Source organism: Ursus maritimus, unplaced genomic scaffold, assembly GCF_017311325.1.
Source record: "Ursus maritimus isolate PB19 unplaced genomic scaffold, ASM1731132v1 scaffold_11, whole genome shotgun sequence".
Taxonomy (NCBI): Eukaryota; Metazoa; Chordata; class Mammalia; order Carnivora; family Ursidae; genus Ursus; species Ursus maritimus.
In genome coordinates, this window is record NW_024423453.1 from 69,849,855 (window position 1) to 69,864,477 (window position 14,623).

Genomic DNA, 14,623 nt, shown 5'->3' on the forward strand with positions numbered 1-14,623 from the left:
AGCCAGGGTCTTCGCAGGCCAGCCGGATGAAATAGCACTCCGTGCTTCCTTCTGTCCTCACTTCTGTCCTGGCTCCACTTTGGTTTTCTCCATAGTACTTGCCACCGGGCTTCTCCCCCATTTCATTGTTCCTATTTGTCAGTTTGTGTCTTGTCAGAGTGTGTCAGCCCCCTGAGAGCAAAAACTGGGGAGGATGTTAGCTGGGCCTCCACTGAGACCCCGGTTGCCCTTCTGGGACATACCCAGACTTAGGAAGGTGATTTGGCCACTGAACTCAAGAGCCAAGAGAAAAGAGAAAGAACAGTCCATACCCTTGGACTCAGCCATCACATCACGGGAGTGTGTCCTGGGGACGCAATCCCCATGGCCCCTGCAGGTGGCAGGCCGGTGCCGGCTTCCTTCCCTCTGGCTGCTGGGGGTCTGCAGCTCCTGCTCCCGCAGAGTCCACAACAGCGCCATGCCCTCGTCCCTTCAGCCCCGCAGCCCCGCAGCCCTGCAGGAGCAGATGCCAAACAGCAACTTAAGTGCAATCCCACATGCAGGGACTCTTCTACGGCTCCCCGGGCATCCGGCCCCTTTCACTCCTCTAGAAGCGTTTTGAATGAGATGCTTCTTACAGATGAGGCGAGCCAGGCAAAGACAGTCACTGTTCAGGCAGGAAGTGGTGGAGTCGGGATGTGAACCCAGGTATTCTGACTGTGGACGCAGGCTCTGAATCCATTGCGTGGCTCTGCCTCTGCCTGGGAGATGGGGGGGCGGGGGTTCACACGGGACTATATGGATGACCTATGGACATAAAGCATTCTGTTTCATCTAGAACAGAGGTCTGCTGCCTTCCCGGCCTCCCAGGTCTTCGGTTCAGTTCCTGAAAGTGTATCCATGAACGACTCTGTGCAAGCTTCAAGTACTCATTTTCTCTTGGGAGTGGGGCATGGCGAGGCACAGGTGGACTTGTAGAGGCCTCGGGTGTGAGGCCGCTGAGTACTTGTAGGAGAGGTTAAGTACACTTTAATGATCACAGCTTGACCACTTATTGGTTCTGTGAGTCTGGGGAAATTACACAGCTTCTCCGAGCCTCCGCTTTCTCAACTGTAACAATTTGCAGGAACCACATAGTAGCTGCTCAATAAATATTCCTTTCCCAAGGATAACTGTCATGGTCTAATTTAAACTAGTAAAAAGTTGTAAATAACTTGATGTCTAACAATAGAGAAATGATGTCACCAAACACAGAAGTTTTAGACACTGGTGGGGTCTACATTGAAAAAATGCACAAAAAACAATAGAGAAAAAAAAATGCTGGGTACAAAAACTGTATCTACCTGTGATTCTTAAAAAAACCTGAAGGAAATACTGCCCAATGTTAGGTGTTTATCTGTGGGTGATAGGACATGAGGGTGGCGACTTTCTTTATTATACTTTTTCGTATTTTCTAAATGCTCCACAAGGAGTTTGCCTTTTTTCACAAGCAGACAACACATTGTTTACAAAGTTAGTTTCCTTTCATTTTATGCTATATGGGTTAATGCTTTAGCATGAAGAGTAGGACCAGAAGTGGAGGGATCAGAGAAAAAGGTGAGGGGAGAGGAGAGAACCTCATTTCACTGGCGTTATATTGAGCACCTGCTATGTGCAGGCACTGTGTAGAGTGTCGACTGTGCCAACTGAATGAGATCTCAAAGAATTAGTCATTACCGGGCAGACAAGGCATGGGAATGGCACGTGCAAAGGCCCTGGGGTGTGAAACAGCAAGCATGGTGAACAGCAAGTAGGGCCCGTGGGGGAGAGGAAAGAATGTGGCTGAGAGATGGGCAAGCTGGAAATGCCTCTGGGGGCCCCTGACAGCTGTGAAGGCGATCAGACTGCATCCTGAGGGCCCTGGAGCTCCTGTGGGTGGGTTGTTTGTTTGTTTTGTCAGTTAAAAATTTTACTGAGATACTTGTAGATTCACGTGCCACTGTAAGAAATAATACAGAGAGATGCCTGGTACACTTTGCCCAGTTACCCCCGACAGTGACATTTTGCAAAACCATAGGGCAACATCACAACCAGGATATTGATATTGATACAATCCACTAACTTTATTCAGATTCTCCCAGTTTTGCTTGTACGTGAGTGCTTACTAAGTTCTTATTAAGTTCTATGCATTTTTTTTATTTTGTAAAACATGTATTTTATAAAGGGTTCATATATTGAATATACAGAGAATATTTATACCTCAATAATAAGAAAATAAACAACTCAACAAAAGCAGGCAAACGACTTGAATATACATTTTGCCCAGTTTTTAAAATTCTTTTTATTATTTTAAGTCCTATGCAATTTTATCCCCTGTGTAGTTTCATGTACCCACCACCGCAGTCAAGATACTGAAAATTCCAGCACCACAGGGACTCCTGCTGCCCTTTGATAACCACACCCATCTCCTCCTGCCCCCTCCCTCCACTGCCTACCAGACCAGAGGATTGATTCAGGGGGAGGGTAAGGAGGAAGGGCCTGAGGAGCCCCCTTTTCTGCCTAACAGAACTCACAGGGGTTGGGGTGGGCTGTGAGTTAGGGATCAGGTGTGGGGTAGCATGCTAAGTTAGCGGTGGCCATGGGAAATGTCCAGAGGGCCAAGGGAAGATGTCCCCAAGGCCAGTGGATTTGCAAATCCACAGTGAAGAGAGGGGTCTGAGCCTGAAGGCTAGTTTGGGAGTCACCACCTGTCACTGCTGGTGCCCTGGGCTTGCTAGGGAGGGAGTGGGTGGGAGAAGAGGACGGGGGAAAAGAGCTGGAGGAGGATTGCCACCCTTAATGTACCAGAGGTCCGTTGACAGTCCCCTCTGGGCTCTGCCTGCACAGAGGCCCACAACTGTCTGCCTCCTGCCGGGCCCAGCCCTGCTCTTGCTTCAGGAGCCCTGGCAATCTGCACAGAGGGCTCCCCCAACTTGTAAGGTGCCCTTCACTTTGCCCCCAGTGTGAGCCTCAGAGCCAGTAATGGAATGTCCCTCTGCACAATATGCGCCCCTTAGCTGTGTCCTGTTCGCTTCCCTGCGCGCAGGGCTTGTTAATCCTGGCCCTGCCATGCAGGGAAGGACCTTAGAGGTCACTGAATCCAAAGCCTTTAATTACAAAGGAGAAAACCAATCCTCAGAGAGGGAGGCTTGTCAAAGGCCATAGATAGGACTTGCTGGAAGAAAGGGGGCTGTTTGTTTTCACGTTCAGAATCGGCTTTTCGTATAGAGGAGAAACCCAGGCGAGATGAATGGAAGTTTCTGAACTCCTTCATTGATCAGTTTTTACTGAGCGTCTATTATGCGCCAGGCAGCATTGTGTTCTCTGGAGACCAGGATGGGTCCTGTGCGGACCCTAATGCTGGTGGATAAGGGCATTGAAGAGTTAAATTCCGGGAGCTACTGAGGGTGGGGGTGGGTAGAGATCTCCCAGAGGAAAGACCCCCTGCCTAGCTTCTCGGGCTCGGGAAAGCTGGGCGCGAGAAGCCTGGGAAGGGCTGCCCCTCTGGCGCGCAGCCTCCCCCGCACGGCCCGCTCCGGCCCCGGGGAGGGCCGCTCTCGAATTACAACAAAAGGGGCTGGAGGCCGGGCCTGCCGCGGTGGCCGCCTCCCGGGAAGGGGGTGGGTCCGGGGAGGGGTTTGCCTTCCGACTCACGTTAAAAGTACCGGGAAAAGCGTGAAGGAGCGACTCCAGCCCGCGGCGTCCGCAACTTGGAGCCCGCTTTCTCCAGCGGCCTGAGAAGTCGGCTCGCCCCCTCTGCTCGGGAAAGGGGGTCAGCGGCGACGGGCGCGGAGAGGGGCCATCGTGGAAAGTGCCTGCCCCTGCTGCCAAGTAAGAGCGCTCCCTGCCCCTCCCGTCCCCACCGCGGTAGGCAGGGAAGCGGGAGCGTCCCGGCGGGGTCTCCAGGCTCCACTCCCTGCGGAGCTGCCTCTCGGCCGCGCTCGGGGTTCCCGGGACCTGCGCGGCGGGCACTCCGAGCCAAGGCTACTTGCTCGGAGAGATGCTAGGACCCGCAGGCTAACGGGGTGCCCTTTCCGACTCGGGCGGACCCGCCCAGCCCCATCTCTACCGAGCCGGACGAGGCGATGCAGCCGGCGCGCCCCGGAGAGCAGGGCGCTCGGTTCCTTGCTTGCTGGGGCCGCCCGCGACCCGGCAGGACGGAGCTCGTCGAGGCTCTTGCGCTCTAGGTGCCTAGGGGGGTGAGGCGTGGGGCCAGGGACACTCGGAGTTATGGCTTTTGAGGAGGTGGAACGCGTGCGGGGAGCGGGGGTCGGCCTGGCGTGTCCCCGGTACTGCGGCTTTGGGGATACGGAGCGCACCGGGCTGGGGCAGAGTGGGTGGGGGCTATCGGGGCTGCGCCTGTGTGCTCTGGTGGCCGCTGCCTCGGAACTGGGCTTTCCCCCAGCCTGCTAGAAAGGCTCGGCTGAGCGCCCGAGTGTCCTGAGCCCTGTGCGAGGACAGGCGCGATCCGCACGCGAGGTATTCCCTCCCACGTCGCCCTGGCTCGTCCGGGGACCAGGGAACCTCTCCCGCCGTTATCACAGAGAGGCCCTGGAGTAGGAAAGAACTAGCACAAGCTACCCCGCGAATCGTGCCTGCAGGATCGCCCCGGGGGTAGACCAAATCTTAAGTCTAGCACGGATACTCCGGCGGTCCTCAGTGCCTGCAGTTTTTACGCAGGCGCTTTGGCTACTGCTCTCTGCACACCCTCCCCCAACCCCAAATTTGGGAGCCTTCTAATGTAGCAGCCTGCTGGAGGTGTCGCCATAAATCAGCGCTGGAATAGAAATGATTGGAAGAAACAAGCGAAGACCACCAAAAAACACCCCACCCGGGTGGGGTGAGGGGACGCGGCGGAACTTGGCGGGGTGGGGGGCACTGAACCACTCAGTATGCTTGGAAAGAAACCTCAGGTCCAGGCGAGGAGAACGATGTGCATGAAAGTCGGAAACATGCCCCAAATAAATTTCGCCCCCTAAAATCTTTGGACTGCGAAGTTCTTAAAATCAGTCCAACCGTTTCTTTTTGAAGAGGAGGAAAAGCGCTGGAGCTCAAGACCCCCCCAGCTGGTCGGTATGGGGCCTTCTCCCTTATGCCACCGCGAGCCTGTCGGTCCAGGAACCCCCAAAGCCTATTTGTCACCCTTGCTGGAATTATTTAGTTATTTATGTGGTGTACTCTGTACTTAAAATGGTCGGGGATGGGGCTTAAGAGGAAGTCAAAATGCTCATTTCCCTGGTCAGTGCCCAGATGAATGACTGACTCACTGGACCCTGCCTCAGCTAAATCATTCATCTCCCTCTCCCTTTTTGTCCTGTTCTCCTTCCTGGTCCCTAGTATCCGTCCTAGGAAGGACCATCAAACCCATGTAAAAGTGCGTGCCCCCATGGGCCCTTGGGGCTCTTGGGACCCAAGAAGATCCAGTGTCAGTGGTGTGTGTAAGCATGAATGTTTGTCTCCCTGTAACTTTGTGTTAAAAAGTGACTTGGTCTAAAGTGAATATGAAACTTAGGTCTGAAGACAAAGTATGCACTTGACTTTGGAGGTGGGCTGACATTTTGATGCATGCAAACAGGAAAATTCTGCAAAGAGGCTTCCGTCTGTCTTCTGTCCAGCTGGGTTCCTGGCCTTGCTTCTCCTAGCCTTTTGCCCTGTCCTTCTCTGACCTCTGGACGACCAGTGTGGAAGGGTCTTTCTGGTGAGGGAAACAGATTTTCTGTGCTCTGGGGATGACCATTGGTGAAGCTTTGTGCTGTCCCCCAGGTTCTGCAGTGTGTATTTAAAAATTATTTTATATTCTGAGAAATTTCAAATATGCAGAGAAGTAGAGAGAAGACCCCCATATCTTCCCATCCAGCTTCAAGTTATCAATATTCTGCCACACTTGCTTCTAACTATCCCTTTGCTCTTTCTTTTCTCATTGAAGTATTTTAAAGCAAATGCCAGATTTCAAATTTGATAATCATTCCATCTGTATGTATTTCAGTGTGATTTTGAAAAATGTTGAATAACCATGATGCCATAATTACACCTAAGAAAATTAACAATGATTCTTTACTATCATCTAATACCCAACCCATATGCAAAAAGTTCCCAGTTTTCTCCAACACGCCTTTGTAAAGATGATCTGAGTTCTGTTGGTTTTTATAATCTATGTTCATGTCATATGTTATTCCTTTCAAGCTATGTTTCTAGCCACTGTGTCATTTGGTTATTATGATGTCCCACTAAAGAGTAAGATGGGTCCGGAATTCATTTTTTGGCTGAGTAAACTGGCAAAGAGATAAGCTGTCAGATGGCACAGCCGGTGATTGGCGGAGACTGGACCAGACCCAGCCTCCTCCTTCCTGGGCCACGTTGGTTCTGCTTCTCAGTGCTGCTTATGGACTATTAGCTTTTCTGTAAAACGTTCATCTTGGCTCTGGCTTCCTACTGAGCTTATCACTTCCTATACACCTGCTATCAGAAATCCCTGTGTAAATATTTAGTAATTGGCCATTTGGCTCTTGAGGTAAATCAGCTGCAAAGTCAGGAAGCCTGGGTTTACTTCCCAGCTTATTATGAAACTGTAAGAAAGCAGAGCCCCACTTGAGGACTCGGGGTGGCCCTCTCTGAACTAGGAAGCAGCATTTCCCTCCATTCTCGGGCTCCTGGGTCTGGGAGTGGGATGACTGAAAGGACCGTAGCTGAAATTCCTGGACAAGACCAAGCCAGAAAAAACTTTCCCTGAGAACAGTCGCCCCTCCTGGGGCATCGCCTCAGTATCCTGGCAGCTGGCATCTTTGCTCGAAGATTCCTAAATCCAGTGACAGAAGAGGCTTCCCTCTGAGGTCCTTCATTCACAGACAACTTTGTTTATTCTGCCGCTGTCCGATGAGGATACAGAACACCAGAATTTTGTACATTTAGCCATTTCATTACTTGTGTTTATTTGCTTTGTAGTGGGGTGATAAATCATTTTTACACCTTATTAGTAAGACTCATGAGTTGGAATTCTCCTTCCTTGGCTGACTGTGTGGGAAAATGGAATTTCTTATTTCTTCACTCCTAGGTTTTCTGTTCATATGTTCATTGCCCCAAAATAGACATTGAATGAATAGATCTTCCGTAAAACAGCCATTCAGGGACAGAGAAATTGGCTGCTTCAATCCCATTATTCAACTGTAGAGACTCGTCGGGGCACGGCATTGACCTGGAATCACACTGTCTTCTGGCAGCCATCAGTCCTCTGCCCCCGTAGCCGATAGGCGTGCTCTGTAGGGGAACAGTTCTCCGTGATTCCATGTCAGTGGTGGCAAGTGGCTTCCTTCCTTTTACAGCTTTGGGAGCAGTAAGAGGTTAGTTCCCCACTCCCAGGGCTGCCTGGTTCGGGACAGCTTGTGATGACTAGCTGTTCCTTCTCCTCCAGGGAAGGGTCTTCGCGGGCAGTCTGCATGGCCGTGACACACAGACCCACCTGCCCTGTGGACCCTGGCTGGGCCTTGAGGCCTCAGAAGTGGCCGCAGCCTGCGCTGCTCCAGGCCCACAGAACCAGCGGGAGCCTAGCGACCGTGGGCCAGAGGAGGACGGGCCAAGCAGATCGCACAGACAAGCGTCCGCAGCGATGCGCTGGTTAGCCTCTGTGCAGCCACGTCCAGGTGTGACGTGGGTCTTCAGACCTTCTTATGTCAGTGATTCCAGCGGTGCTCCCGCTGTCAGGCGTGGCGCGTGCTTGGCGGGGAACACAAGCTGGCCAGGTGTGCTGGCTGGTCTTCCCCTCGCCACCGGTGTCTGAGAAGCCTTCAGGCACGAGGACCATCCTTTCGAGGGGCATAAAGCATGAGGGTGACAGTTTAGATAAGATTTCTGTCCCGAGTTCAAAGAAATCTGTCGCACTTCTCTTGGCAAAAACAGCATACCCAGGCAAGGTTCGTGTGGCAAGGATGCGTGTAGAGTGAGAACGAACTCAGCAGAGAATGAGGATGTAATTAGGGTCGCAGTTGATTTCTTCTTGCCCAAGGCTTTTGGTCCCTTTGTTTGGAGTATCTTCAACTTTGCATTGTAATATCATGGGTGAATGATGAGCCCTTTTGTTTAGTTTTTCATTGTCAGACTCTTCGTTACACAAGCAGACACAGCTGGCCCCGTGGAGGCTTTGTGCAGACTACCATGTGTCCACCTTGACGTGTCCCCAACACAATGCTTAAAGTAGCTTATGGGAAGATAACGCTGCTTGCCTACAAAGCACACGAATGATGAGAACAGAACTTAACGTCGATGACTTTGAACACCTTACTGTGCTCAGTTTCTTTACACTGTCCTTGAACTTGGATCCATGAACTCCCCCCCCCCCCCCCCGCCCTTGTCCTGGGCACCACTGCAGTAGTGGGATGAATAGCTTTCCAGAGTGCCCGCATGACCCAAAGATCTAGGAACATCTTTTCCTAAATATCTAACTCAAATTCAAGTATAAAATCGAGTACATTTTTAAAGTCAACTGCTCCCCCTCCCCGAGAACAGCATACATTGGTAAAAGGGCACTGATCCTAAGCGTACACACGTGTAAACTTTTGTTTTTGTTTTTATTGTGCTGAAATAGACATAACTTAAAACTCACCGTTTTATCCATTTTTAAGTGTACAGTTCAGTGGCATGAAGTACATTCAACTTTCCCATCTTCCCAAACTGAAACTCTGTCCCTATTAAGCACTAACTCCCTATTCCCCCACCTCCCAGCCCCTGAAAACCATCATTCTACTTTCCATCTTTCTAAGTTTGACAACTCCAGGTACGCATATAAGTGGAATCATATGGTACTTTGTCTTTTGGTGACCCGCTTATTTCACTTGACATATGTGTCCCCAAGATTCGTCCATGTTGTAGCATGTGTCAGAATTTCCTTCCCTCTTAAGGGAATAATATTTCATTGTATGGCTAGATCACTTTTTCTTTCTCCATTCATCCATCAGTGGGCACTTGAGTTGTTTCCGCCTCTCAGCTAGTGGGAATAATGCGGCTGTGATCATGGGTGTACAAATACCTGTTCTGGATGAATTTTTACAAGATGAACATGCCCTCATGACTACCACCTACGTCAAGACTAGACGGTTACCCAGAAGGCACTGTTCTTCGGGGAGGCAGGAGATGTCAGCAGCGTGCCTTGCTTGCGTGTGGCTCCTTCAGCTGCACTCGGGCTGGGAATTGGAAGCTCATTTGCTCTACCATGAGGCAGTTTGGAAGAGATGTTTGAAAAACACAGTTTATAATGTGAAAGGCCCCGAGATGAGTTGTGAGATGTAAGCAACTTTTTCCTTAGGGGAAGATGGTGCCGCATGTGTGGGTTTGCAGCTGCAGGTGTATTAGCACACGACCACCAGGGACCGCCTGCCAGGCTCTCCCGGGAAGAAGGGGGCTCACACCCACCTGGAGAACTGCGCTTTCATCGGCTGCTGCCGGAGCATGAGTTTTAAGCCTCGAGGGAAAATTGTGTGGCCAAGTCCAGCCTTCCTTTCTTCCTTTCCTTCCTTCCTCCTTCCCTCCTGACCCGGTCCTCTCTCTCTTCTTAACTAAAATGATTTATTAGTGGCCTTCTGTGTACCAGACACTCTGCCAGTCACCGTAGGAGACACCAAGATGAATAAGGCATGATATTTGACACGTGTATTTAAAATGAAATCGTCGGTCAAAATAGTATTCTGTTGGCTGGCAGCCAACCCCTTGGTGCCCACCTAGTGCCAACAGCAGCCTTAGAGCACAGCCAAAGAATTTGTGGAGTTTGGGCTTGTTGCAACACGTGAGAAGAGGAAGACCATCGGTTAGAGTTGCTCTAGCTGCCTGTAACCAAAGGGTAGGAGTAAGTTTAAAATACTTTAAAGCTGGGGGCACCTGGCTGGCTCAGTTCCTAGAGCATCGACTCTTGATAGCGGGGTCATGAGTTTGAGCCCCACGCTGGGTGTAGAGATTACTTTAAAAAATTAAATGAAATGCTTTTAAGCTGCCTTGAATTCAGGTGTTTGACAGCATTCTGCTAAAAATGATGTTTAGAGACCATTTTAATGCTGAAGGAAAAAAAACTCTAAAATTCACACATTGGTCTCCAATCCTTTTCAGAAAAATCAGGCACTCTTGATTTACTTGAATTGATACTCTCCAGGTATTTTTCCTTCCCTGCAAAGCCCCGCCCATCCCCCTCCAACCACCACCCCCATGCCGTCTGTTACACCATCATAACATTACCCAGGTCGGGAGAGGTGCTGGTCTCACTGGCCTCCTTTCCCTCGGTCTTAACCCATTGGAAACCATCTTTTATGCAACGGCCCCAGTGACCTTTCTAGAGCTGGGAGTGGTAAACGCTTTCTCTAGGGATGGATAGCAAATATTTCAGACCTCACAGTCCATATGCGCTGTGTTGCTGTTGGTCAGCTCTGCTATTTTAGTGGGAAAGCAGCCACAGATAACAAGTAAATCATTATGGCTGTGTTCCAATAACATTTCATTTCCAAAACCTGTATTTATAGATTTGGCCCGTGGGCTGTAGTTTGCTGACTCCCGCTCTAGGTCAAGAATCTGCCCCCGTCACCCTCCTTCCTCTTACCGTTCATTGGTTCCTTATCCCCAAAAGGAAAAGTCGGCATTTCCTAGCATGACATTCAAGTTCCGTCTCGGCTCGCCCTCTGCTGCTTCTCCTCCCTCACCTCTCCCACTTCTCACCACACCCAACACTTCTGCTTTTCATCTGGCCCTTGGAACCACACACGGCTCCCCAAAATACCCTGTGTTATTTCAGACCTGCCCTGCTTGCTGCCTGGAATGATCCCCGCCCCCCCGCCCCCAGTCGTGTCAAACTCGAACTTTCCTCCAAAACCTGCTCAGTGTCAGCTGTCTGAGGCTTTCCCTGGTCCTCGTCCCCACGCGTGATCGCCGCCTCCCTGTTCCGTTTCTGTACCTATTTCTGCACTATTATTGCTTCTCTAAGTAGCGGGTGAACTCCGTGAGGGCGGAACCCACAGCAGATATGTCTTTGAATTCCCAGCGCCCAACAGTGCTTGTCGTGTGGCAGATGCTTCATAAACACATACCACTAACAGGAGGTGTCATTTAAGGCGATTTTTTAAACAGCATAATTGAGATGTAATTCACATATCGTACACTTCACCCATTTAACGTGTTGAAGTCAGTGCATGCTAGTGTATTCACAGATGTGTGCACCCATCACCGCGGTCAATTTTAGGGCGTCTCACTGCCAGAAAGAGGCCCCCCCCCCCGTGCCCTTTACCTGTCACCCGCTTCTCCTCCCACCCCCTCCCCCACTCCCCCCTCTACTCCTGCTAGTCTACTTTCTGCCTGTATGTGCCCATTCTGGATATTTCATATAAATGGAATCACATACATGGCTTCTTTTACTTCACGTAATGTTTTCGAGCCTTATTTATGTTGTGACAGGTATGCATACGTCACACCTTTTTACGGCTAAATAATAGACCATTGTATGGCTAGACCCCATTCTGTTTATCTCGTCACTGTCGATGGACGTTTGGGCGGTTTCCACCTTCTGGCTATTACGAATAGTGCTGCTATGCACATTATAGTGTACAAGTCTTTGTTTGAACATCTGTTTTCAGTTCTCTTGGCTGCATAAACAGGAGCGGAATTGCTGGGTCATGGGCGTTTCTGTGTTGATCTTTTTGAGGAATTGCCAAACTGTTTTCCACAAGGGCTGCACCATTTTCCCTTTCCACCGTCAACGTGTGGAGTTTCCGATTTCTCCACATCTTCACCAACACCTGCTTTTTCCCCGCTTAAAAAAAATCCTAGACATCCTAGTGTGTGTGAAGTGGTATTTCATTAGAGTTTTGATTTGTGTTTCCCTGGTGACTAATGATGTTGGACGTCTTTTCAGGCGTCAGTGAGCATGTGCATATCTTCTTTGGGGAAATGTCAGCTCAAGCCCTGTGCCCATTTTTAAATTTGGCTGCTTATCTTCTTCTTATTGAATTGTAGGAGTTTTTATATGTTCCGGATACTAGAGCCCTTTCAAATGTATGACTTACAAATATTTTCTCCCATTCTCTGCGTTGTCTTTTCACATTCTTGATAGTGTCTCTTTGTTTCTCAGTTCACATCACGTTTACTTAGCATTTATTCTATAAGGACCCAGGAGATACAGAGATGATGGGCCCTCTAGGGGGCTCACAGTCTTAAAGGGAGACAGACACGCAAACAGTACAACAAACACTTGATCAATGTGCCTTTTTCTACCCTTACTACTGCTCTCCTGGTTCACGAACATCTTAATAGTGCCTTTTGATGCACAGCAGTTTTAAATTTTGATGAAGTACAATATATACATTTTTAATGTGTTGCTTCTGCTTTTGGTGTCGTAGTTAAGAAACCATTGCCAAACCCAAAGTCATGAAGATTTACCTCTATGTTTTCTTCTACTAGTTGTATACTTCAACTTTTATATGTAGGGGTTTGATCCATTTTGAATTAATTTTTGTAAATAGTGCAGAGGAGGAGTCCACCTTCTTTCTCTCTCTCTTTTTAAAAGGATTTTATTTATTTATTTATTTTTAAAGATTTAATTTATTTATTTGTCAGAGAGAGCGTGCAAGCAGGGGGAGCGGCAGAGGGAGAGGGAGAAGCAGGCTCCCCGCTGAGCAGGGAACCCGATGCGGGACTTGATCCCAGGACCCTGGGATCATGACCTGAGCCGAGGGCAGACGTTTAACTGACTGAGCCATCCAGGTGCCCCCCTCAACTTCTTTCTCTTACATGTGGCTATCCAGTTATTCCAGCACTGTTCTTTTTACAAAGACTGTTGTTTCCCCCATTGAATGGTCTTGGTACCCTTGTCCAAATGAATTAATCATAAATATATGAGCTTATTACTAGACTCTCAGTTCTATTCCACGGATCTATGTAGGTCTATGCCAGTACCCCACTATCTTGATAACTGTTGCTTTGCATTACCTTTTGAAAGTGGGAAGTGTGAGACTTTCCACTTTGTTCTCCTTTCTCAGAATTGTCTCGGCTATTCTGGATCCCTTAAAATGCCGCATAAATTTTAGAATCAGCTTTTCAGTTTCTATGAAAACGTCCTTTGGGATACTAGTAGGTACTTTGATGAATCTGTAGATCAGTGTGTATTCTCATCTGATGACGTTAAGTTCATCTTCATGAACATGGGATGTTTTTCCACTTATTTAGGTCTTTAATTTCTTTCAACAATGTTTTGTAGTTTTCTGAGGATAAATTTTGCATATCTTTTGTTAAATTTATTTCTAAATATTTTATTCTTTTTGGTGCTATTGTAAATGGAATTAGTTCATAATTTCATTTTTGGATTGTTCTTTGAAAGTGAATAGAAACAGGTAACTTTTGTATATTGATCTTGTCTCCTGTAAACTTGTTGAACTCTTACCAGTTCTAATAGTCTTTTAGTAGGTTCCTTAAGATTTTTTTTATATACACATGTGGGTATATTCCTAAACAAAGAGTAGTAGGTGTTCAGGAGGTGGCTAGTGGTGTCCTGGAACAGGGAACAGCAAGCACAAAGGCAGGGAAGTGTGGAAGCAGGTGTCTTCTGGGAACCACATGCCCTCAGTCAGTGTGGCCAGAGCTCAGGGTTGTGGGTGCGTGTCACGCTATAGAGAGTGGAGGCATCCTGTAACCGCCAGTGGCAGCCATGCCGTGCTTGGAAATGCAGTGAGAATAGAATCATTCCCAGAAGGAGGCCCCGAAAAGACTTAGGATCAACACCACTGACACTGATCCGGTCCAAAGGTAGCTGAGAAAGTCTGCCTGCCTCGGTAAGGGCAAGAACTTGTAGGTCTGTGTGTATGTGCCACGACTCTGTAGATGCCATTATCTCCGGGAATGATCGCCGGTGACACAGGACCAGCTGGCATTGTGCAGCTGAGCCCGGCCAGCTTTGGTGATGTGGCGGTCGGTGCCTGCTGCTGTTACTCACTCGGCTTCTGGAAGGGAGCCAGTGCTTCTAGGGACAGCAGAATCCCAGATCGCAGGCTCTTAACAAACTTGAGAACAGCCCTCCTACCCCCTCCTCGGTGTAGCCAGACATTTCCAGACAAGCTAAAGATGGGGCTGTGGTCTCTGTGCCGGCTACTCCTTCCTTTGCTGGCCCCGGGGGTCTTATTCTCATCTGAAGGCCTCGGGCCTGAACAGTTGGCTGTTGGCCGAGGTTGTATCATTTGAATGAGAGCTTGGCCTGGAAGCTAGTGGAGACCACAGAAGGTGGACAAAGCCAAGAGTGTGTCCTGCTAGGACTTGCCCTACCTGAGGCATGAGGGAAGCTAAGCAGGAGATGCTTCCTTGGCCACTTTTGAGGGGCCATCTCCTTGAAGAACTGGTTTGTAGACTCCCTGTAGCCCAGAACTCCCTCCACCTCCTGCCCAGTATACTCCTCTTACCCTTACTGGCCCTGCCAAAACCCCTCCCTACCTGTCTGGGCCTGGACCTACCCTCCCGGAATTTGCATGCAGTGGGTTCCATCCCCAACGACACTTCCTGCCCTAAAAACACAACGTATTTGCAGTGATTGGATTGCTGACCAAGTCTGCACACCATTCTGGCTCTGGCTTCTGTTCTCCTCCCCTTCGAAAGTGGTGCAGAAACTCAGACCAGT

General features: G+C 49.3%; 1 protein-coding gene across 3 annotated transcripts in view; it reads left to right on the plus strand.

Moving 5' to 3' along the window:
* Positions 1-3,680: 3,680 nt before the first annotated feature.
* Positions 3,681-14,623, plus strand: part of LOXL2 (lysyl oxidase like 2) — an 88,045-nt gene continuing 77,102 nt past the window's right edge. For 2 of the 3 annotated variants that reach the window (XM_008702069.2, XM_008702070.2), the window contains exon 1: positions 3,702-3,828. The gene's annotated coding sequence lies outside the window, so the exon portion shown is untranslated. Of the gene's footprint in view, positions 3,829-14,623 lie in introns of all 3 variants that reach the window. The other variant, XM_008702068.2, reaches the window with a different exon arrangement.